General features: G+C 38.1%; 1 long non-coding RNA gene across 1 annotated transcript in view; it reads right to left on the minus strand.

Annotated features, from left to right (window-relative positions):
• Positions 1 to 25,213, minus strand: part of LOC143691960 (uncharacterized) — a 116,913-nt gene that overhangs the window by 83,610 nt on the left and 8,090 nt on the right. The window contains exon 2 of the long non-coding RNA XR_013179775.1: positions 14,065 to 14,117. This is a non-coding gene — a long non-coding RNA (uncharacterized LOC143691960). The remainder of the gene's footprint in view (positions 1 to 14,064; positions 14,118 to 25,213) is intronic.

Here is a 25,213-nt window from a genome sequence, read left to right on the forward strand (position 1 = left end):
TTTTTAGAGCAGTACAACCTTTTCTGACAAACTTTCCAGTTTCACTTTCATTTGCTCAACTCTTTAGATTATCTGCTACGAGTTAAGTTTTTGTGTCAGAAAGATTGTCAGAAAGCCAGAGATCCCAGATGCCCATGTTCCCAAGCTCTGGGCAGCTCTACCATGTGTGCACACAGTATTGTTTTTCCAGTGACTGTGATTCTGTGACAAATCTACCTTGCATTTCAACCAGAACCGGTATTTTTGACACTCCCTCCTGAAATCTGGGATTGCCATGCTCTTGCTGGGTTGCTTTTCTATGCATTATCACTACTCATTGGTCAGAATTAGTTTTAATATATATTATGTGGCAGAAATCTTAATTTTCTGTCAGATTACTTAGTTGTTCCTCATCTCTGGGAGTTGTCCATTCTCCATCTTCATGTCCAGAGGAGAGGATCCTGAAAAATACAGGTGTGTCAGCCTGACCTTGGTGCCTGGCAGGGTTACGGAAGAGATCATCTTGAGTGAGATAAGACAGCACGTATTGGATGGCCAAGGTATCAGGCAGTGCCAGCATGGACTGAGGAAAGGCCAATCCTGCCTGACCAAACTGATCTCCTCCTCTGACCAGGTGATCTGCCCAGTGGATGCAGGGAATGCTGTGGATGTTGTCTACCTGGATTTCACCAAGCCTTTGACACTGTCTCCCACAGCACACTCCTGGACAAGCTGGCAGCCCACGGCTTGGACAGGAGCACTCTGTGCTGGGTTAGGAACTGGCTGGATGGCCGGGCCCAGAGCGTGGAGGTGAACAGTGCCACATCCAGCTGGGGCCAGTCACCAGTGGTGTCCCCCAGGGATCTGTGTTGGGCCCAGCTTTCCTCAAATATGCTTATCAATGACCTGGGTGAAGGGATTGAATGTACCCTCAGTAAATTCACGGACAACACCAGGTAGTATGGGAGCATTTATCTGCTGGAGGGCAGGAAGGCTCTGCAGAGGGATCTCGACAGGCTGGATCGTGGGCCAAGGCCATCCATGAAGCTCAACAAGGTCAAGGGCCAGATCCTGCACTTCAGCCACAACTCTGGGCAGCGCTACAGGCTGGGAAAAAGTGTCTGGAAAACTGTCTAGAGGAAAAGGACCGACCTGGAGGTGCTGGTCAACTGCAGCTGAACACAAGTCAGCACATGCCCAGGTGCCCAAGAAGGCCAATGAGATCCTGCCTGTATAAAGAATAATGTGGCCAGCAAGAGCAGGGCACTTGTACTTGGCACAGGTGAAGCCACACCTCAAATCCTGTGGCTGAAGCCCTCACTGCAAGAAAGACATTGAGGTGCTGGAACATGTCCAAAGAAGGGCAATGGATCTGGCAAAGGTCTAGATTGTAAGTGCTGTGAAAAGAGGCTGACGGAGCTGAGGGTGTTTAGCCTGAAGTAAAGGGGCTCAGGGAGGACCTCATCACTCTCTACAAGTACCTGAAAGGAGGGTGGAGCCAGGTGAGTGTCAGTCTCTTCTCACAGGCAACTGACAACAGGACAAGAGGACATGGCCTCTAGCTCTGTCAGGGGACATTCAGGTTGGACACCAGGAAGAATGTCTTCATGGTTGTTAAACATTGGAATGGACAGCCCAGGGAGGTGATGGAGTCACCCTGGAGGTGTTCAAGGAACAGCTTGGTATGGCTCTCAATGCTATGATTTAATTGACGGGGTGGTGTTTGGACAGAGGTTGGACCTTAATTACCCATGATCCTGTAACTTATTTGATGTAACATGAAGCTAACTTACTGTTTCTGGCATCTTGGCATCATAATTTCTTTTTACATAAAATTTACAGTTCAGATTTATCCCAAGATTTGACTGAGAAAAGAATTTAGCAATGCCTTTTGTACTACCTCTGAGATGAAGAAAAAAATAGAGGGTTTTTTTCCATAGGAAGGACCCCAATCTTCAAAAATCCTTCATCTATTCCACTATGTTATGCTGGTATTATTGAAGATCTGCGTGATCTGATTCAGAGTTCAGTGGATTTTCCTTGACATAAGCTGCTGTTTTTAGGAGAAATGAGTAATCATTCTTCTTGACCCAGTCAAATTTTCATTTACTTTGCCTTAAAATTTTCATTTACTTTGCCAAATGTTCATTTACTTTGCTTTCTTTACTTTGCCTTAACTCCCTGTTCCTAAAATAGTTTGAAGAATGTGTTACTTTTATTTCAATACATTGATTGCAAAAGGGCTAAATGCAAAAGTATTAGCACATAAAAAGAGATTTATATGCTGTCCATTTACAATTATTATTTTAATATAGAAGAATTTTTATACAGCTTTCTCAAATGCAGGCGTTCACATATCATTCCAATCCATATCATTTAAATGAGTGAATTCAATTTACATCAATTATCAAGTATCAATTGATCCAACACTTGTGCAGCTAAATCCAAATGAAGGTGCTCTCCTAAATGCTAGTATAAATTACTGTGGTTCTGTAGCTTGTTTTCTTTATGTTTTTCTAAATGGAAGATACTAGGTTGGGTTTGAGAACACACCAAGAACCTAAAAAGTGAAGAATTGCAATAGAAGAAAATGCAAGGACAACTGTGTAAATGCTTAGAATTCCTTTTATAAATATAATGTTGATAAACTTTATAACACTTCAGAAGAGCAGTATTTTAATTTAGAGCAAACTTATTTGACTAAGAAAATACATTTTTGCTTTTATCCACATATGTAATCCAGCAAAGTCCTAACATGCAAATGGATGAAACTGACTTTTCTTTTTGGGCAGAATTTATCAGCCTGCAAATTCTTTCAATAAACCTATATAATACCAAAGGACAGGGCAAATTTTGACAGTTTATTCTATCAACTAATAACTTTTTTCCCAATTGCAGTTTCTTGATAGGCTTTAAAAAATTAATTATTATCCTTAGCAGAAGAAGGGGGAGTTTAGGAAACCTATTTGAAGAGATTGACAAAATAAGAGCTCACTGAGAATGTCCTTAACCCATTCTAAAATTTTCTGTTTTCTGTATAAGGGCAATAAGAAAGGTTTTTTGGACTGCTGGCAGGGAAAATACGTGCCTATATGCAATTTTTTCTTCTTGGACATCCTCATTCTTTATTAAATAATCAAACTTCTGCCATTCTAGCATCATTAACTGCCCACTTTTTGTGCCAGTGCCATTTGTCAGAGGCTGGGCTTCCTAACAACATGTCATTTTCTCCCAGGATGGAAGAGCATGGATGTAAACAAATACAATATTCTGTGACTTTTTGGAGCATTAGAGTCAGAGATAAATGCTTACATGCTGTACTCTGGAAATGATGTGTCAACAATGCAGTGTGATTAACCTATTTGGACAAACCAGGAATTGGAGTTCATACAGTTCAATACATGGTTTACTGTTGGATTGACAGCACTGCGTGGAGATGCTCTCTGTACTGTTTCATGAGCACTGTTATAAACAAAATCTTAAAACCAAAGAACATGCAATATAATGTGAAACAAAGAGACCATAAGCTATCACTGCGAACAGCAGGCATGAAGGAGAAAATGTGGCAAGAGAAAATCCCAATAGTTCTGTATAGTTTTGATACAGTCTGAATGAGTTTATTTTCTTTAAATAAATAAACAAATAAATTTAATCTCTTTTGGACTGAGCTCCCCTAGTAAGATTAGCAACTGATTCCTTGCAGACCATGAAACTATGATGTATATTTGCAGAATGTGATCTGGAATGATTTGCCACAGGAACTAATACCAGGAAAGAGAAGAGACTGTTATGTACTGAAGCATAGAGATGTTATCCCATTGAATACTCAGGAGCTTGCCACCATGGACCTCAAGGGAAAAGCAAAAAAAATTGATTAAACAGAAAGATTATAGTTGTGAAGGGCATTGAAGGCACAAATAAGACATTTGCATATGATGCTATGGAAAATGAAGAGATAATAAAGACATTCAGACAGGAATAATATAGAGTGACAAGCAAAAAGGGTGTTCTTAGGTGATGCATTTTGAAGGGATTGAAAAGTTCCAACTTGCATAATGACATGTTAGTGATGAGCACTTTGAAGGTCAAAGCAACATTTTTATCTGTGAACCTTCTGATGCCCACGAATTATCCTCAAACCAACAAATTCACCAGGGTTAAAATAAATTTCCTCAAGGCCAGCACACTGCAAATAGAATAACATACAGACTTCTTTGACTAATATGATCCCAAATTAGCACATTATGCAATCTATAAGAGACTGCATACTTAATGCACTGGAGGGAAAAACAGATTTTGTTTTTACATGATTAAATAAAGTCAAAATAAAACTGCTTTAGAGGAGTAAATAAATGATTCATTACTTTGTGTCTGTTATTTGTCAAAAGGCCAGGGAGATAATGACTTTGGATCTTCCTGCAAGGACCATCAATGTTTTTGGCAGCTATCATGTTCAGAGCTCGGCTTTGTTTCAATGGATACATATGATGGCTGTATTTGTCTGTAGTGCAACCCTGTAGGAGTAAATCTAAAGCACAGAACAGCAGCTGAAGAGGATTCAATGCCCATACAACAAGTATACCAGGAGAATTTATTTCAGGCTCGCTGCTTCCTGATCCAGTGTTTCCATTGTCCATCAGCAACTTGAAGAGATTGGGTGTGCTCCTGAACCACCACTTCTGTTTTAGCCATGCCTGAAAGAAACCCAGTTCATGTCCTTTATAACAGCTTGATGACATGAACCAGAACACTGAGTGATCCAGAGATCTGAGTCAAAAACATACCCAAGGTTTATACCAAAGAAAGGCACGCACATGTACAGAGATTCATTGAGGTGGATCTGGCCCTCGCACCCTGATTGAAGCTGTATTCCTTTTCCTATAGCTCCCACAACATGCAAAATCAGGATAGCATCACAGGCCTTCTATCAAAAGGTCTCCAGGCACAAGGTGTAAGCAGATCATCTTGTTCCTTTAGAATATGTTGTTATTAATGCTAATTTCACCATTCCTGCACATGCTTGATGAAATTGTTAAGAGAACCTTATAGACACTAGCCAGGAAACACTAATTTTGGAAATAATTTAGATTCTTTGGAGAAAAGCAGAAATATGGTAGAGAGCATTGTGCTACCAGAACTAGAAATCTGAGTGAAAAGGTTAAGGGACAAATATTTCTTTTTAAATGTATGAATGGTAAGTGAAAGGAATAGTAAGAACACAATTTCAATTTTATGTAAGTATAAAAATGAAAATCCAATTGCAATACTTGTATGAATACAAATTAAATCAAGTGATAAGTGATGAAGAGTAGTTTCATCCAAATGGTCCCTATCACTGGGTAGTAAGGAGACACAGAATGGAAGACAGGACTAGAGGAAAAATATTCTCTAAAAGCAATGACAGGATGGGGTTACATGCTTATATTAACTGGATTGTTAATTCATGAGTTAAAGGACAATCATTTAGGAAAGTCTCCATTCTTCATTCCCGGATAGGACAAGACTGTAGAAGCATCCCTCAGTAATGTCCAATTTCTGTCCATCAGGCTCTGTATCATCTCTCTCCATGTTCAAAGTCCCTCTGGATACTACAGTGCTGTTCAGATAGAAGTTCACATGACATTATTCATTTAAACAGGCATTGGGATAACTGAATTAAAATTCGGGGTAGAGGAATTCCTTGAAATGTGTGTAATTTTCTCAGTGTCAGTGGAACTCTTGTATCCTGCTGATAGAATCTGGATCTAGAATTATCAGACAGTGTGGCCCATTATGTCCTTTTTCTGTTCTGCTTCTTCCTCTCATAGAATTAAAAATCTTTTCGTATTAAGGAACGAAAGTTATCCACAAGGACCTGGATGAGCTCAAGAAGGGGATACATGAGAGCCTCATGAAGTTCACCAAATCCAAAAGCAAGATGCTGCACCTGGGTTGGGGCAAACCCAGACATGGCTACAGGCAGGAAAAAGTCCTCACTGAGAGTGGTCCTGCAGAGAAGGACTTGGGGCTTCTTCTGGATGAAAAGCTGGACCTGAGTTCTTACAAAGGAGGAGAGTGGAGTTTTATTATTGAATATTAAATACAACTCATATCACTGCATGGGGCAGGGGGGTGGTGTGGTTTAGTCAGGAAAGGCAAAAGGGCAGGAAGCAGAAGACTGTGACCATCTCTTGGCCTGGGCTGGAGAAAGGACAGAGGACCCAGCTGGGTCCCTGCTTTGAACAGGTGCTGTAATGCCCACACCACCAATGATGCCAGCATCCTCCACCACAATGAGCCAACATACCAGCAGCACAATTCATGACTCAAATGAAATAGGTTTCCAGGTTTTTGCTTTGCCCTTGCTCCCCATGGTTTACCAGACCTGGGGAAGGTGTTAAACCCTGTGAACTCATTTGTCACATTGTTTCTTTTTGTCCTCTCTCAGCCCATGTCCAGCATCAGGGCCCTCTGCAGTCCTAGTTTGTGGCAGACAATCTTTTCCTTAGGATTTTTCCTCCTGAGAAGCTGAGAAGCCTCAGGAACAAAATGTAAACAATGGCTATCTGCTGCTGTGGAATGCAACAGGTGGATCTGTGATTGGCCCATCTTGGATGTTTATAATTAATGGCCAATCACAGCCCAGCTGGCTCAGACAGAGAGTCTAAGACAGCAGCCTTTGTTATCATTCTTTCTTTTCTGTTCTTAACTTAGCTAGCCTTCTGGTGAAACCTTTTCTTCTATTCTTTTAGTATAGTTTTAATGTAATATATATCATAAAATAATAAATCAAGCCTCCTGAAACATGAAGTCAGTTCCTAGTCTCTTCCTTCAACATAAGACCCCTGTGAACACTGTCACACTAGTTTTGCTATAGGGGGGCCCAGGTGATATCTTGCCTTTGTTGTTAAGCCGTTTCTCTCTCTTGTATAAAAAATTTCTTTTTATTGCCGTGTTTATTGCTATTTTCTGTAGTAAATTGTCACTCTAATGTATAATTGCTCTGAGATTTTTGGAGTTTCTTCACCACTATTGAAAAGGGGGTAGTTAAACCAGTTTTAAGCTCCCCACTGAGTTTTAACAACCATCACATGAGCCAACAGCGTGTGCTCACAGCCCAGAATGAAAACTGAATGATGGATTGCACCAAAAGTATGACCAGACAGTCAAGAGAGATGATTCTGGTGATCTACTCTGACCTTTGAGTCCTCACCTCGAATGCTGCATCCAGCTCTGGGGTCCTAAGCACAAGAAAGATGCAGACCTCTTGGGACAGGTCCAGAAGGCCATGAGGATGATCAGAGGCTGGACCATCTCTGGTCTCCCAGAGGCTGGGAGAGCTGGGGTTGTAAAACCTGGAGAAGAGAAGGCTTTGAGGGAGACCTTAAGTAGTGTCGTGGTACCTAAACATGGCTTGGAAGAAAGAGGGAGAGTGACTCCTTTACAAGAACTGATAGTGATATAACAAGGAGGAAGGGTTTTAAACTAAAAGCTTAGAGGTTTACATTACATGTCAGCAAGAAATTCTTTACTCAGAGTGTTATGAGACACTGGAACAGGTTGTCCCAGGAAGCTGTGGATGTCCCATCACTGAAAGTGTCCAAGGTCAGGTTGAATGGGGCCCTGAGCAACTTGGACTAATGGATGGTATCCCTGCCCGGGATAGGAATATTGGACTAGGTTATCTTTAAGGTTCTTTCCAATGCAAGCTATTCTTTGATCCTATGATGATTCATGGATTTTCTTTAGTTTGACTGAAAATTTGTGTACATTCCAGTTCTGAGGTCATGGTACTTTTCCTTTATATTTTCATATACATTTTCATTAAAAATATTATGATAGTTTATTTTAATGATATTATGAAGCGAGATTTATTGGTGCTTTTCTTTCCCTGACAGCCTTTAGTTTTCTCTTGGCACAATATCACATTATCCCTTCACTGCACAGTCTGTGATAAACACTGAAAATTCAAATAAAACGGAATACGATAGCAGAAAGAAAGTAGATTTTACTTTAATCTTCCACTTGTACTCCTGCTCTTTCCACCTTCCATTTTATCGTCTCCTTGTTATTCAGCTATTCTGTCTCTGTTTTTCTCTCAGCCCTGTTAATAATCTTCAGCTCATCTCTCTCTTCTTTACACAGCACTGCTTTTTATTTCCTTGGTATTGCTTGATCCCAGCATAGTAATAAAGCTCATCTAGGCTGATGAATTAAAGCATTAGTACATCTGACTGATGTTTACTCTCAAATAAAGTTATTTCTCCCATGCCCTTGCCACCACACCCTCTGCTTTTCCACTTAAATGAGGCTTAGCATGGTATGGTTCTGCCCTTTCTCTGCAAATGTAAACTGGTAGTTTAAAGATATTCACAGCCTCAGAGTTTTAAGTTTTAATTTAGCTTTTATTAGGTGCTGGGCAGCATAGTGCCAGACTATGTACACAGTTAAACAACAAGAGCTCTCTCAGGGGAGTATATTGTTGCAAGCTTCAACATCTATATGCAAATTAAACTTTGCGTATTTGCTATCAGTTACAACAGAAATTTTCCACACAGGCAAGCCATTTTTTTCTCTATCTATCTAAAAAATGACAAGCCCTAAAGAAAATACTCTGATCTCACTGGATGCAAAAACTAGAGAAATTATATTGGGTTTAGGAATATTTTTAAGAAGCAGCCTATCCTAAAACGAGGTTGTATTACAGTTGCATAATATTGCTGGAAAAAGAAGGAAGAATGATGAAATCTTGCATCAGCATTGAAAGGAAATTTTATAAAAAGTCTGTTGCTATTTATCATGGGAAAAATGAATCCTATACAAAGAACGTTTCCATAAAATTTCTTAGGACTCTAAAATGCATCAGGTACCCTCCTCTATAGGCTGTCCTAAACAGTTTTTCTGTAGATCTTGTGGATTCCTAGAGCTGAATCCCAGCAAAGGTCACCCACACTAAACAATGCTTACTTGACTGTTTTCTCTTGGAGGCTGAGCAGATGAGCTGTATTGTAGAGCTTTGGGGGATGCGCCCTCCCCAGTTTCTTCAGAAAAGGTAAGTTCAGTTCCAAATAAATAATAATAAATATAATATCATAAAATATAATAATATTCAGTTCCAAATAAATAATAAAAAGGTAAGTTCCGTTTCAAATAAATATCATTTGACTTCCATGCTACAGATGAATGGTTGAAATTGACATCTCAGACCTCTGTGAAAGCTATTCACTGTATGGGGACACTGCAATATGGAATAGGCATTGGTCTGTCGCACACCATATTTCGAGTTAGCTGTTAGTAGAAGTGCTTTTTTATTTTTCTTTGTGTTTCCCTGTTTTGACAATGTTTCTAATTTTGGTTGTTCTTTTTCTCTAGCTCCGTCCAATTTATTCAACAGAATAGTCACATCTTGTTGTAAAATGTAATCACCTTTTTCACGTGGGGGCAATGATGCACAAAAATAATTTTAATGATAAATAGATCCCAATTATGAACAATGACTCACCAGCAGTTTAAGGAGAAAGTGGTTTCAGTGCTTAAATTCATAGAGGAACAGTGCCTTTAAATACTTGGTTCCTGAGAACCACACCAGTGTTTATTTATTGTCTTGAGCAATGTCTTAGCATTTTCTCTTAAAGTGGAAAAAAGCCAATGTCTGTCTTACCCATCTTCTGCTTCTGCCCATGTTCCTGCAGATACTGTATCCAGTCATGTGTCTCACAGCTTGCTGTGAGCAGGGTATCACCTTGCAACTGGCTCAGAGAAAGAGGGGAGATAGGGGACAAAGGAAAAGTATGCAAACATGAAATTTCAGAACTTGAAGATTTTGAGAGATAAGGAGGTTGTGTGTGGGGTGGGCCAAGAAGAGGTTGCAAAGATGCTCACTTTGCTGACCAGGAGCTGTGCACTCAGATTCTCTGATATGGGAGGATGTTGGGCTAGTAATCACAGGCATATGGATACTTATAGGTCCAGCTTACTTTTAGGACTTCTACTATCCCTGGCTACAAAATGATCCTGCAAGACACATGTTAGACACATGGCAGGGAGGTGTGCTTCTGGACCCATGCTGCAGGACTGAGCCGGCCAGTACAGGTATAGAATGTATTTGGGTTAGAATGTGGTCTCAGACATTCATTCAAAACAAAATACAGACCTGCCATGTGTTGTGTTGGCTCCTAAAAAGTAATGTCCTACTTTGACAGAGAAATGTTTTGGTTGAAATATGTCTATAAATAATCCTGTTGAAATAAAATGAAACTCTGAACTGCCCTGGCTCTGGCTCCAGGCAACCAAAATTGTGTCCAAAGTTTTCCAGTGTTTGAGGGTTGTAGAGTGCATGAACTTGAGTTCATCCATCATCAATGAAAAAAATTGTGTAGCCATAATGCTTAGTTCCAGATAAAGTCTGAAGCTGAATGTTGTGGCTATTTTCCTGGGAAACTTATGTTCTGCATGGTGTGTGATTGACGCTGAGCGTTATTTCTAAATGAGCTTGTCCTTTTGAATGGATTTGTGCATTCTAACTGATAGTTATCCACAGACAGTATCAGAATGCAGCTAATTATGGGATATTTTATACTTTAAGACAGTTTTTGGTAACTTCCTGAAACCACTACTGGCCTGCTGGGAACAGTCTGCTCTACTCTGTACATGACATCCACTTAGAAACTTCCCCATTCAATGGGCAGTTTTTTCCTTGAAAACTTTTGAGGGATCCATTTTCCCAAGCATCTATGATCACATTATTGAGTATAAGACTTAAAAACCTCTTGTACATATTAATTTAACCAGTTTAGTTAAGGAATAGTGCCACTGAATTCTGTGCAAATCATGTTGCTTCCCTGTGTGAGTGTCCACTCTTATCCTGCTGTCCATTTTTGCTGCCCAAATGGCAAGCCCATTTAAATTGGCCATGGTGTGATGACTTAGGATGTATGTGCACTTCATACTTTACAGTTTGTGCTTGTGAAATATACATACACTGTGTCATACATAAAGCCCTCACTGTAGCGCATCTTGGGACAAGAAGGTGAAGTGACATTCACAGTTTTAACTGTGAACAGATTGTTGGCTAAGGAGTGTTAGAACTTGGAACATTTTCATCTGCACTTACACAGGGAGGAAAAAGGAGCAACGGTGTTTTGGGTGCAGAGCAAGGAATTGGTCTGAAGATGCAGCCTTCTGCCAAGGACAGGGACAAGAACAGTCCAGGTAGCTAACAAAGGCAGTTGGTGAAAATGTCCTGCTCTTCTGACAGAGACATTTTTTCAATTGTTGGAACAATATATGATGAAGAACCTGCACATCATGATTGTCTAAAAATCCTTGTACCCAAGAGACAGAAGGAATAACAGTGTGCAGTGAATTTGAGGAAGAGGGTGTTATCAGAACGTAACACCTCACTTCAGATCTGTGTATTTTGTGTAAAAATCTGTTCATTGCATTCTTCAGATGGCAGGCATCTGAGAGTGTATACAGAGGGAGGGCTGTAGAAGTGTCTAAGCACTTATGCGGTCTGCCCAGGATGTGTAAGTGCTGTAGCAGCAGTTCATAATTGTTTTACAGAGCAGCTGAGACTAGGGAGCATACCCAAGAAGTCAAAAAAAAGAGAACATCCCCGCAGAAAAAATATTTTTCTTTTGCTCACAGGTACCAAACAGCAAAACCTATGTGTGGGAGCAATGAAAGTCCGCTTCAGAGACTTTAATCAGAGTTGCAAAGGGCTCTGTCATGTCATGTTTGAACAAGGCTGAACTCTGATGCCCTGATTTCAGTCAGAGGTTTGCAAAATACAAATGATGGATAGTGTGAGAGTCTCCTGGAGCAGCTGGCGACTGTCAGAAAGCCATGGATTACACAACTTCTACTATATTTGTTTCCAGAGCAACATCTGGAAAATGGGTGCCCAGACAATAGGGTAGGTGGAATGAGTGGATACAATGCCTCATTTGGAGAATGTTTTTGCTGTTATGCAATTCAAATTTAAATGCAAACTCTTAACTTAAATTCTACTGACAGAAACAAAAAGAAGCACCTCTTCAGCAGAGCTGGGAGATATTTTTATCCTTATTTTCAGAGAAAGCATGATAGCTCTTTTTTTCACTGCTTTTCCTCCTGCCATTTTTCCTTGGTGTTTTGTGAGATTATGTTGATTTCATGTTGTAACACCATACATCAGGCATTTGCACAGCTGGACTCCCTCTCCCTTCTATCATCTTTATTCTAGTTCACAACAATAAACAGGAGAAGTATTCTGTGCATAAGTTCAAGGCAGAATTATCTTTCTTTTCCTTGAGTGCCACAGGTAGGAAACTGTATCAGGGGCAGGTAATCTGGCAAAAAAGCAAATGCTGTCTTCTACCAAAGTAGGTTGCTGGTTGAGTGTATACAAGTGAATACTGAGAGGGAGAAAGGAGTATTTCCATCATGTTTTTCTCCTTTAAGACAGTTGGGTCTGATTCATATGTTCTGCTGCGCTTCTGGAGATGTCAATCCAACAGCATGGGGATGGGGAAGGGGCACCCCAGGAAATCAAAGTAAACTCAATTATCTATCTGCTGACAATGACAAAACCATTTCATTCCTCAGCTCTTCACAGAATGTGAGGGGGGAAAGATTAAAAGCGTGAACATTTTTAATGAGTGCAATTATTGAATCATCAGTCACACAGTCCATCTGCTTCAGAGTGTTCCAGAGACTAGAGAAAGACTAAAATACTGCATTGCCTTTTTGCATTCATATAATCATATAAATATTCTTTAAGGCAAAGCTAATCATATTCATATATCATGGCCATCATTTCAAATAACTTGCTGCTCCCCTTTCACTTCCTTCACTTTATTAATCACTAATTTTGAGTTTTGACACCATGATGGTGGAAATATCTTTGCAGATGCATGGCTAACAGCTAATCCCATGACATTAAATACAGAATCATGTAATATTCAATTTGAGAGATAAACTAATGTAAAATTTATCTCAAAGGTCCCATTTAGTCTGGAGGTTAGTGAGCAGAATAAACTTCCCACTGCAGTAAGGAAAAAATTAGAGGCTGTGTTGGATTTAAAATTCTTTTCTCACAGTGTTATCAATCCACTTGGTACACAGATCTGAGTATGAAAGCATGTCAGGAAAGAGCCAAAACTTATTCAATAGAATTTGAAAACCTTTGCAAATAGTCAGGACAGATAGAGGAGGAAAGGTTTAGATAAATGCCTGAACCTGAGAAACAGTGACAGAACTATAAATCTGTTTTGGCTGTGGTATCCTAAAATCTATCCCAGAATGGCAGGGAAAGTAGAGATTTGGATCTGAAACTACTAGGAGGCTTTGCTATGTGCTAACTTATTATTATGTTGGGATTTGTGCTACAAGCGTGTGGTGGAATAAAAAGGATGATTTTGTGCAAGGAATGTTTTCTGGAATTGCAAATAAATGCCACATTCTGCAGAGATGTCCTTTGTCTACCTCTTTTCAGCTTTCCTCTGCAATACCCAGCTGAGAATTGCCCAGATACAGTAATGTGCACAACTATGAGACATATTATTTGAGAAATCTCTGACTTTGCCACAGGCATCAACATCAGAAGATTCTAAGGTCTGAACTCTAAAAAACTTACTTCATATTGGGTGTTGAAAACAATATACAGTAGTTTTTTTGGATAGCACAACATAACAAAATAACACTTCTTGTTCTCATCTTGAATCTGGAAATACCCTTTTTTGTAATACAGCACAGTCTGAAAACAAAGTTTAATCTCACAGTATGAAAGTCACAGCAATTGATGCAAATTACTTGGCCCAATAAATTAGACATTTTGAACTATGCCTTGAGTCTAGTATAACATTAATACCAGTATTTGAGCTAAATCCAGGAGGATTTCTTGAGTGATGCTAAAAGATCATTATGCTTTTTCTGGTATGATAAGGTGAGCTATTGTTTTAAGTATTATATATTATATTATTAAGTTATAGTCACTCCATGAAATAATTGTTCATTATGTTTTCAGATTAAAAATTTGTCTAATCATCCAAGATCAAAGAAACAAACAATGGGTCATAATGTAATCATGGCATCCAAGTTGTGCCTCATCATTATGCTACTTACTTTTCACTTTTCTTCCAGTTAATGTTTAGCCAGAGTCACAGCAACAATTTTTGCTATAAGATAAAAAAACATTAAATAAATAAGTAAGCCCTGAATTGGCAATTTGTTCTCTTTGTAGGAATGAATTAGATACAGGATTACTTTTCCTTTCAGTTTTAAATATAGGGACTCACTGAACCACATCTCTGTGAAGAAGTATAGCTCCATGTTCACAGTTCCATGCTTTAGTAATTTAAAAGCAATCAGTAATCTCTTGCATCTCTAAGAATGTAATCAGTGACATGTAGGAGACTGTTGTTAGAATCCAGTGACTGGTGCTAGATTGACTGGGTTTTTTTAGTTAGTTTGTTTGGTTTTTTTTGTTTTTTTGTTTTTAATCCATCCCCTCAATTTTGACAGCTCTGCCTAATGACTGACAGTAAATGGGGTTTGTGCGGTGTCAGGTGTTCAGGAAAGGGCTCTGGAAAGGAAGATCTGGCTTATCACATTGCAACTGAACATCCTGATCCAGCAGACATTCAGAGCAGTAAAAAACATTGCAACTTACTCCTTTCATTTCAATGAGAGCTCTCACTCACATATATGTTTAATTTCTACAGTGCCAACCTTGCTACCATAGTTGCCTGAGAACCACCTATCTCTTCAGTAAGCAAGGACAGAAGTAATTCAATGCCTCTTTGGATATTAATAAATTGATCTTTGGAACAATAATTATTATTTTATATTTGCATCCTACCCACAGGTTAGTTAAATGCCTCACAAAAAAAAAAAAAAGCATAGAGATTTTACCTTCAATAAGCTTGAAGTCCGGAACACAGATGCAGAAAAAGGAATAAAGGAAAGAATAGAGAAGAGACAGAACACAATGACACATAATATTCTCTGACAAGGCAAAAACAAAATGGTAAACCTTGATTTAACTGTTATGGTTTTTTGTAGTCTTCAGGGCAGACTACAGGATGAGACTTTTCAGGATGAATTTGACTGAGATGAACATGGGGCCTTGGCAAATTGGTTTGGGGACACAGTTCAAGGAATTAAAAGCAGAGGGAAAAGACAACAGGAGAGCTGTATGAAGGGGTGATTTGGATGTCTGTGTGATGAAAAACAGAGAGAGGAAGAAATGGCAGAAGTGTTTAACATCTAAATACCCAGGAGCATGGCCAAAAAATTGAATTCTGCAGAAGTCATCTCTAAATGAGAACAGAGAAGAACTTCCTAATCTGATAAATAAAACAGGATGGTTTTAACTGAGGGACCTAAATCTGCTGGAAGTAAAACATGTGAAGAACACAGCAGAAGCTGTCAGGCCAAACCAGTAAAACACTTCCTGTGGAGTGACAGGCACCCTTCTGCCTGGTGAGGGGAGAGCTGCAGCAGGAGACAATTGCTGTCACTCAGGAGGGAGGTGGAGAGAGGACAGACGCAGAAAGGAACGGCAGATAGTGACTCTGCTGACACCAAAATAGAGAAGGAAGTGTTCTGAAGAAAGCACACTGGGAAGCTGAGTTTCAAACCACTCTGATGTCAAGATGTCAGCAAGCAATTTAAAATGGTGTGTTCATTGAGATAAGAACAGCTAGGGTTCTACATCATATTCAGGGAAGGAGAGGCAGAATTAAGAGTTACTAAATTTTAAAAAGAGAGACAGTGAATTCTGCTGAGCAGCTGAAATGAGATGCAGTTTTGATAAGGATGGACTAATTGTTATTCTAGTGACACGGACTGGAGTTCAGATACTGACTCAAAGTGCACTTAGAAATAGTGGTAAAACTGCACTGAGATTTAAAGATACTTGGACTAAAATTTGTAAAAGCTCATTAAGGAACACTAAAGAAGTAAAAAACAAAGGCAAAGCATTGTCTTTCAAAACAGTCGCAGGAGCATTGGGCCAAATAGATGTCAGTGCTCTACTAAAATATTCTTAGTGTGAAACTTGTCCCAGAGAGCTTGAAAACTGAAATACAAGACAAACTGTATATGTGAGGCAAACAATTTACATTCAATAGGTAAGGAAGGCTAACAAAATTAGAAGGATGAAATCCTGACCATATTGTATGCAGTGGCAGACTTCCTGTTGATGAACACAGTATGCAGGAGCTATTAGCAATCACAGGAATCACAGCTAATCTCCTGACTCACCATGATCACAGACATATTTCTGTAGGCTGTCTGGCAAATGCGGGCAGCAATAACCTGATGTTAGCTCAGCCTCTTTAATACAACTTCCAGAATTTCTGTTCAGCATACCACATTTGGTCCTGACAGAATGGCAGCCCCCACTGATTCCAGAACTTTGTGTAGTTAACTGCATTGGGGTTTTTTTTTTCAAAACAAGTTTCCAATTTAAAAAACAAAAAAAAAACACCCTCTCAAAAATAACTTATTTTCCAAAGTTAACTTCTAGGTACTTCTGGTAAAAAAAACCCCAAACAACAAAATGTTTGCATAGTCAGAGTGGTGTAATGCTACTTGCAATATTTTCTATGTAAGTTATTATCTGAAGCACATTCTGGATAGCCATCACTGAAAAATTGTCAAAAGAATATTTCTAGGTCATCCTGGGACTAAAGAAAATTTTACATATTTTTTATTTCTGACTTTTCCAAATCAATGACCTTTTTTTTTGTAATGAGAAAGCAATAACTCACAAATCATAGGTAGCCTCACAGTATATTTGATGGTAGAGTAATATCCATAGCAGTATATTTGATGGTATGTTGACATTAATTGAAATGGGTGATACAGAAGGGAGAAAAAGAGGGGACAAAAGAATTAATGGGTTTTTTGAAGTGTAAGGGAAGGAATAGAGAACATTAACAAAGAATGTAATTTAATACCTAATCAATTTACTGATTGGATTTTCCATGAGATTAACTTTGAGTCCAGAATGAATTGCTCTGATCTTGGAAGCTTCTATAAGGGCTAGCAAGCAGTAGTGTAAGTCTGTAGTGATATGAAAATAATAATAATAATGTCAGAGACTTCAAACAGCTACAATATTTAATTAAATGTGTTCAAATAACTTTATGGTTGGATGTCAACCCACAAAAGCAAGGAGATTTTGAGGTAAGCCTGCCAGAACAGTGTCCAACCATCTTCATTTTCTAATGCAATGCAACAGACATTCCTCCCAAGGTGGCAAAACACCACATAGAGACACATTCTGCCCTCCATTGAGCACTTCTGACTCTTTTCAGTTTCCGTATTTTTTTCATATGTATTTCTAAAACAATCAGAGTAAGTGTCTGAGCATTTCATGTTTTATATAATAACCCTGATATTATGATTGTGGTCTTTGGCTGAGGAAAGTCATCAGGCAAAGCTGGCTCTTGGGAGGTGCCTTGGGAGGCACTTTGATCTTGGGCAGTGAAACACACCACAAAAAAAAGAGCCAAGCACATACAGCTATGGTCTGAACACTCCTTCTTCATTCTCAGACTTTCTTTTTGCTGGGATGAAGGAAACCTGCTGGCTCACTTTCAGTGATATTTGTAATACTAATGCCAGCAGCACAGGACCTAGTGTACATCCACAGCTATGATACTGGGGTTGTTAGGGTTCTATGTCTACATGTAACATTTCAACTGACTGTTGGGTTTGTTCATTCTTCTGTCATATTCCTTATTTTGTTCACTTTCTTGTTGGGCTTTCATCAAACAAAGTGCAGTATGGTACATCTCAGGGAATGTTATTTTCCCCAGTGAGGAATGAGAAGCTACTTCTTCTATGGGGCAGAGGGAGAAAAGATCCAGTGAAGCTCATTTTGATGCCTCTTTTGAACAAAGAGAGGCTGCTACAGCTTATCCTTCAGGCTGTGTGCACATTGTGGTCTGGTCATCACATTGCTGGGACTCTGCTCACTGTGAGACCTACTCAAGTCACAGTAAGAGCAGACTTCCTCTGCCGCATCTCTGAACTTACGGTCCTCCAGTCACTTTGGAAATTATATAGCCTGGGGCATGTCAGCTTTGGATGACTCCCCCTTTTAAAATCCCTAAAATAGCCAGAGTACAAAATGGTGACATGTTTACCTCTTTCACTATATTTTTTTGCTCTTAAAAATGGAGAGCATAAGCATTACATCTATTTACATGAATCAATCTCTAAAAATACAGGGAGAAACCCCAGAGTGTTATTCCTACTAGTCTGAAGTCAGCAAAGGGGGGATGAGTTTTTGCCTCTGTACTGAGCAGAGAGAATCCTTTTGATTCCTGAAGCTGCCCTGAGGGGAATCATCCTTGATGGTATCTGCTGGCCAACAGAAGCAAGATGAAATAGTTTCCATAAGAAATCATTAGAGGAGATCTCAAAATAATGGAGCAAGGAGTGAGGAGAAAAATTTTCCTGCACTTAAATTTAGCACTAGAGAAAAAGAAGAAGGAGAAGACAGCCTGAAGATCATGGACTTCTTTCCTGGTATGGCCTCAGATGCACTGGGAGACTTCCATCAAGTCATTAAAAACTGTTTTCAGTATTTGCTGACTCTGCAGACTATGGTATTATAAATGAGGTAACTTTTCTGTTTCTTGCAGTGTGATGGGAAGACAAGGAAAATGGCATGGAGGATGGTTGCCAATTTGTGAATAGAAAGAGGAAAGAGATGGTTTCAGGATGTCTGAGACTATCACAAATTCACAAATGCAAGGTTCATTGCAAAGCAAATTGGTGATGAATTAACCAATCTTTAAAAAAAAAAGCCAAGATCTTAAGCTGATTTATGAAAGGACAGGACAAAAAGGAGGAAATGCATGAAATGAATTAGAAAGCAATAAAAAAGGTGCATCACTCATATGTGGGGACACTACAGTTTTGTTCTCACTCATGCACTATTCATAAAATTAATGTTTATGGTAGCAAGAATTCACAAGCTCTTTGTAAGAAACTGGTAATGACATCAGTGTCACAAAAAAAAGGCGTGCTGGCTTTGTTAAGGTTTTATATTCTTTCAACTGACTGTAGGGTTTGTTCTTTCTTCTGTCATACTCCCCATTTTGTCCTCATACTTGTTTGGCTTCCATTGAAGAAAAAGCAGCACCATGCCTTCAGGCGAAGGGTGTTTCCCCCAGGAATGAATCAGAAGGCACTTGTTCTATGGGGCAGAGGGAGAAAAGATCTAAAGGATCTGGTTTTTAAAACACAGCAACACAATACCTGCCTAAAAAGCAGAGAGTAGTTTGTATCAACAGATGCTAGCCTGTTAAACTTGAGCTCTCCAGGGAAAAACCAAATACAAGTTACACTTTTTTGTGTTGTTGTTTTTATAATAGCATGGAGATGCACCCAATCCTAATGCATTTAAACACAATAGTAAGCAATGTCCAGTTTCCACATATTTCACATAGTGGCATGTCTGCAAAGGATTGTAAGCCTTGCCTATCTTAAGTATTGGCCAGCTGGAAGTAAAAAGAAATTTTGGTTATCAGACACAAATAAATTTGTGCTATCAATGTATATCTAAGTAATCAAAATTTTAATTTGATTCCAAGTGACACCAAGGAATTTTGTAATATTCTTCATTTTTAAAATTGAAATATGCATATATTCTGTAATTCATTGTAAAAATTGAAGGAGGCCAGAATTATAAGAGGTTGCAATATTTATTTTTTGAAATGATATTTTAAAAATAATTACACACACATATTCTTAATCTGATACTGAAGATTATTGAGTTTTATGTCTTTTTTCATCCTTGCTGATTTCAAGATTTTCTTAAAAGCCTACTTTCTGTTTTGAACTGTCTCCTGGACCATTTAGTTTTAAATGTTTTGCAACCAGGGAGAGTATAATTGCAATAGGCAATTTATTTTTATGTCCCACAAAACTAACACATTTTCCAGAAATGAGATGGTTTCAGTAGGTTTCAGGATGTTTTTTTCAGGAAGATTTTTTTACATGTTCCCAAACATGGATATGAAAGGGCCAACTTTTTCCCTCAAGTGCAAATATATACATACAGAGAGAGGAGAGAGATCGATAGATGATAGATAGATAGATACATAGATAGATATAGATATAGATAGATATAGATGCTATACATATAGATATATATAATTCCTTAAATTTTAATTTGGAAAGCATTTCTGTACCTAAGTGCAATTTATTCCTACTGTTTTTTAGGGGACTTTGACACCCTTAGACTTTAGGTGTTAAGTTATCATTTTTGTCACCTGCTTCTCTTTTTATCCCAGTGAGAGTCTTAGAATCGCATCACATTTGCAATAACCAATAGCTGTTTCTTCTGTAAGAACATAATCCTTAATAGTGTAAGTATTTCACCTCTCCATGAACAAACTTGAACAGCAGAAAGGTCTCACAGCCAGCCTAGGTGTGGTTTGCAATTATCTTTTGACACTGTAACTTCTGTAGTTAAAGAAGCTGACCTGTTTGGCATAGGTAATGCAAGGCTCTGATATGCCCAAGTTAAAGTATGTCAGCTAGTTAGCTGGAAATCACACTGTCTGTTACTAACTCCAAGTTGTATATAATTTGATGTGTTTTATTGATTCTGCCCAAAGACATTCAGCATCTTCCTGAATTAAGACCAATACTGTTAATTTGTTCTGTCCATAATCAACGTGAACATTTTTTCTTGGAGAACTCATCCTTCCTTTCAGAATTTTATTGGAGAAGAAATTAATCAGAGAGGAAAAAATATGATGGGAAGTTGCATTAAAAAAGTGTGTGTTAAAAAAAAAAAGATGTATGAGTTTCCAAAAAAGCAAAACAACTTTCATAGATATGCTTAGAGATGTATAGAATATGAGTAATATAAATGGAAGGTACTCTTACAGGTTTACTCTTACTCACATCCTTACTAAATGAAGGATGAACACTAAAGCCTCAGTCACAAGGAGAACTGGATTCACTGTCATGCAGGACAGTACAAAGTGTTGTCCACACAAACAGCAGGATTGGCCAGTGAATATCATCAATAGTAAGGGAAAAAAATTGTTATAATTCTGAAAATATCCACTATACATCACATGCGTTTCTCTTTGGTATTCATGTCTTAGTAAGGCTTTAGCACGTCTTAGGATCCTTGGAGTAGACAAGAATTAATAACATCAAAGACATTGATTTACAATAGTGGAAAACTGGTGAAGTCTTGAAATTGACAAATTCCCAATTGAGTAAGTGGTTGTCTTGCTTGGCAGTGCTGTTTCTGGAATGGTATTATGAATTCAAACACAAAGGCTTTGAATTTCTGAGTCTGGAAAATGGTAGAGTGCTGGGAACAATGAGCTGTGCAATTTTCTCCTGGTAATGCAAGCAGCAGAGAATTCTGTTGGGACAAGTCTATAAAAATCCTGCCTGGAATGACACCAAATAGCATCTATTAACTTCCCCAATTATTAAAATTCAATCTGCATTAGTGGGTGCTATTTGTTTTCTTTGTGCAGCACTATTTCGCCTGCCTTCGTTGCTCATAGCGTTGAAGACTAGTCATATTTTACATATGTACACTGGTCTTTTACAGGTAATTGCACTTGCAGCTATATATTTGAATTACTTAAAAAAAAAAAAAAACAACCCTGCCCTCTCTTCTGAAGTAAGATTTTCAGGGCAACTCTGATGACATTATAAAACCTCCCAAAATTTACCTTTGCTCTGTTGTTCATTTTAACAAACTCTCAATCTGAAAGCTGACTTGAGCTTTGGACTTCTTTTCTTTTCTTTTAATCTTTTGAGGAGAAATAAATTTGGGATGCCCTGGGATGCCCTGGGACAACATATATTTGTGATTCATATTTATAAGTTACAGGAATGGCCACCAATTCAATATAATTTTATTGTACAAAACAATCAAGTGTGTTTTTTTGCCAATATGTGCCTTCTTGGAGATATTACTAGTCCAGGGCAAGTGCCTCTTTAATATTTGAGACTATGCTGGTGGAAAACAATACATTGAAGCTTACAACAAGTTAGTAAAGTAAAAGCTTAATATGCTTTAAAAATGGGTATTTAAAACGGCAACATAAAAATTCCTTGCTTGGATGGCACTTCAGTACAAGTACAGATGTGTAAAGGAACAATCTCTTCTTGAAAAACCCAGCAGCTGATCACATCCCTCAGGACTGCGTATCTCATTTTTATGTGTATATACATGTACATGTTTATGTATACTTTCTCTGTCAGAGCTATGTCCTCTGACATGCTCCTACACAAAAGGAATGTCTGCCAGCATCTGTGTGTTCATAGTCTTAACAGGACACAGTCTCTCTGCTAACCTGCACATTTTTTTCCTCCAGTTAGGCACAACTGAGAGGACAGCCATACCCTGCAGGCTGCAAGACAGCCCTAGGATGTGAAAGCAATTGTGTAAGAGCAACTTACAGCCACACTTGTTTACCAGGATTCCAGCCCTCACAAGAGATAGCAGAAACAATAGAAGCAAGAACAGCAGCAGCCACACTGTTAACAGGAAATCCAGCTGCGCTTTCAACAGCTGGGATATGTTTGACTGGAGCACATCCAATCAGTCAGGAGTGACTGAATCAGTTTGCATGGATGATCCTGCTCCTGAGGGTGCACAAGAGACCTGGCCAGAGCTATAGGGCTCTGACATGTGCAGTCCTTTGGGACGACTCCTAAAGGTTGGACATGAAGACAACTTCTCTACAATCTTGTTTTGTTTCTCATTTCTTTTGCAAAAGTGGAAAAAACCCATTAGTCCCTCTGTGACAGCCTGGGGGAGTAGGCTGGGCATGCTGCCTGTTCACCTGCGGGCAGAGACAGCACAGTAGGTTTCTTTCTCCAACAAGATTCAAGGGGCTTGTGGGTCTTTTCTTAATATTTCTGCTTGCTTGATGGGAAGAAGCATTTCACAGTATTTTCTTCCTCTCTTGATAACCCTTCAAGTTTTTAATGAGAAACAATGAAGTTTCAAAATCAGGCCAGTGTTACCTTGTTTACCTACTCTGATAGGTCTAAGTAATTCTAGCTAAAATAAAAACTGATCTCATCTTTCCTCGCCTTAACTAAAAAAAAAAAAAATAATTAAAAAAAAAACCACACACAACCAAAAAACAAACCCCAAGCCAAAACAAGATCAAAAACCCAAAAACCCAATGAAACCTGAAACCAACAACAGCAAACCCCTGAACCTTTTCCAGATACTGAAAATCATCCTTTCTGTCACACCTTCATTCATTACTTTTCACACCATTTTTTATTCTGACGTGTCTGAAACAGGTATTGGAATATTACACAGAATCTGATATTGGTCATTTCTGTTCATAAAACTTGAAAATTCCCCAGTGTTATTCTTGAGAAGTTTCTAGTCTGTTCTTAATAGAATCTAAAGCAAGCATCCTCCCTACATGCCCTTTTCAACGTCCTCTTTGTGTTTCTCATCCCCTTGGCAGTAGAAAAGACTGGTAAAATAGAAAAATAATTATCTTCAGATTTCATGGCAGACCAGCCAACTATGATCTTACACAGCTTTAAGTCACATGATTTATAAGGAAATACAACTATGTATTTCCATCATTTTCTTAGGGAAACTGCATTTAGTTCAGTTACTTTTGCCTGCCTCTTGTTTATTGTGTGTTTTGGTTTTTTATGAATGAGATGAACTAGTTCACCCAAAGTCTGTAGTTTCAAGTTCTTATTCTCTGTTTCATACTAAGATTATTCATGTCTTGGGATTACATTTTTTTCTGTGCTTTGATTTCCCCATTTCACCTGTGTAAAAAAAATTAGTTTGCTACCTTAAACTATACCTGGAATTTATTGATGATAAATGGATCCAGATAGGCAGAAAACTGACAGAAATACATTGCATAAACAAAGATGGGGAACAATGCTTCAAGAAATATATTAGGAAAGCAGGTGTTTTCCACCATCTTTCATTGCAAATATATTGTAGACCATCCACCAAAACAAAAAGAGGTAAAAATATCCAGTGGTTTGATCTATATCTTAAAAAAGTTTCTCCTGCTTGGCTGCTGAACAAATTATAGAAAATCTAACAGTTTACTCTGCGGCTCTAAAAACTAACTCATAGCACTTAAAAGTAAATATTTCTACTTGATATATAGTATTTTACTACTGATTGATTGTTAGGAGAAAAACTTCTGACTTCAGGGTCCAGAGGAAATATTGAAGATAAATCAAGCTGTCATGCCTGTGAATTAAAATAAGTTGGGATTATTAATATGATGTAATTAATCAATTGGCAATAAACATCCTAGCATCATCAAATTTTAAAGAAATGCTCTGAATGTTCAGGATGATTACTATCTCTAGCTATAGTAGATGTTTAGGAGAGTTTCTCCAATGCTTAACAATATCTAGCATGTTTAATGTTTAACACCATTTAGAGCTGAATAATGAGACAAATCCTACTTAATAAAAATAAAGTGCCATTGCACATTTATTACCACTGTAAATTTAAATTATAAAGTAACACAGTTTATCTTATAGCTTTACCTTCTCAATGAAGGACTCTTGTAATAATCAATATTTAATTAACTTATAATTACTCACAATAACTGCCTCCTAAATATGAGTTAGAAGACTCTTTGAGGAATTTTAAGCATTATTTGTTTCTCTGGTTAGGTCAATTTTTCTAGTTTACCACCAAAGTTTATCCTTAAATATATAATGCTGAAGGTAACTGTAACTCCATATGTATGTGTGTGTATGTATGTGTATATATATATATATATATATATATATATATATATAGGTTATTAAAATAAATCCTTCTTATATTTAGGTTATTATAATAAACCTGCTTATATTAAAGTAATAGTAGGTTTTTTTACAAACATTTTATCAAATATTTCATAATTTCACTTGCAGGTGATTAAATCTCTTTTTAATTTACATCTCTATATATTATTATATAATATTCTGAAATTTGTTTAGAGTGAATTGAAATAGTACATATTTGTATATTCCTCAAATAAAGAAAAATATAAATAGAGGTCTTCATCTCATACATTTTTTATTGAGTTCAGTGAGTACTTACCTAAATGTGACTCTGGGGTTGATTCCTCAGCTTTCTAATGAACAATGTCACTTTAATGGATAAAGTCTCTGCTGAATAGGGGACACAACTCTGCCAGTCATAAGCTAAAGAGGAAAGTAAATTTAAAATATATGTCTAGAAGACATTCTTGATAGCCTAATCATGCTCTGC

Source organism: Agelaius phoeniceus, chromosome Z, assembly GCF_051311805.1.
Source record: "Agelaius phoeniceus isolate bAgePho1 chromosome Z, bAgePho1.hap1, whole genome shotgun sequence".
In the NCBI taxonomy this organism is placed as follows: Eukaryota; Metazoa; Chordata; class Aves; order Passeriformes; family Icteridae; genus Agelaius; species Agelaius phoeniceus.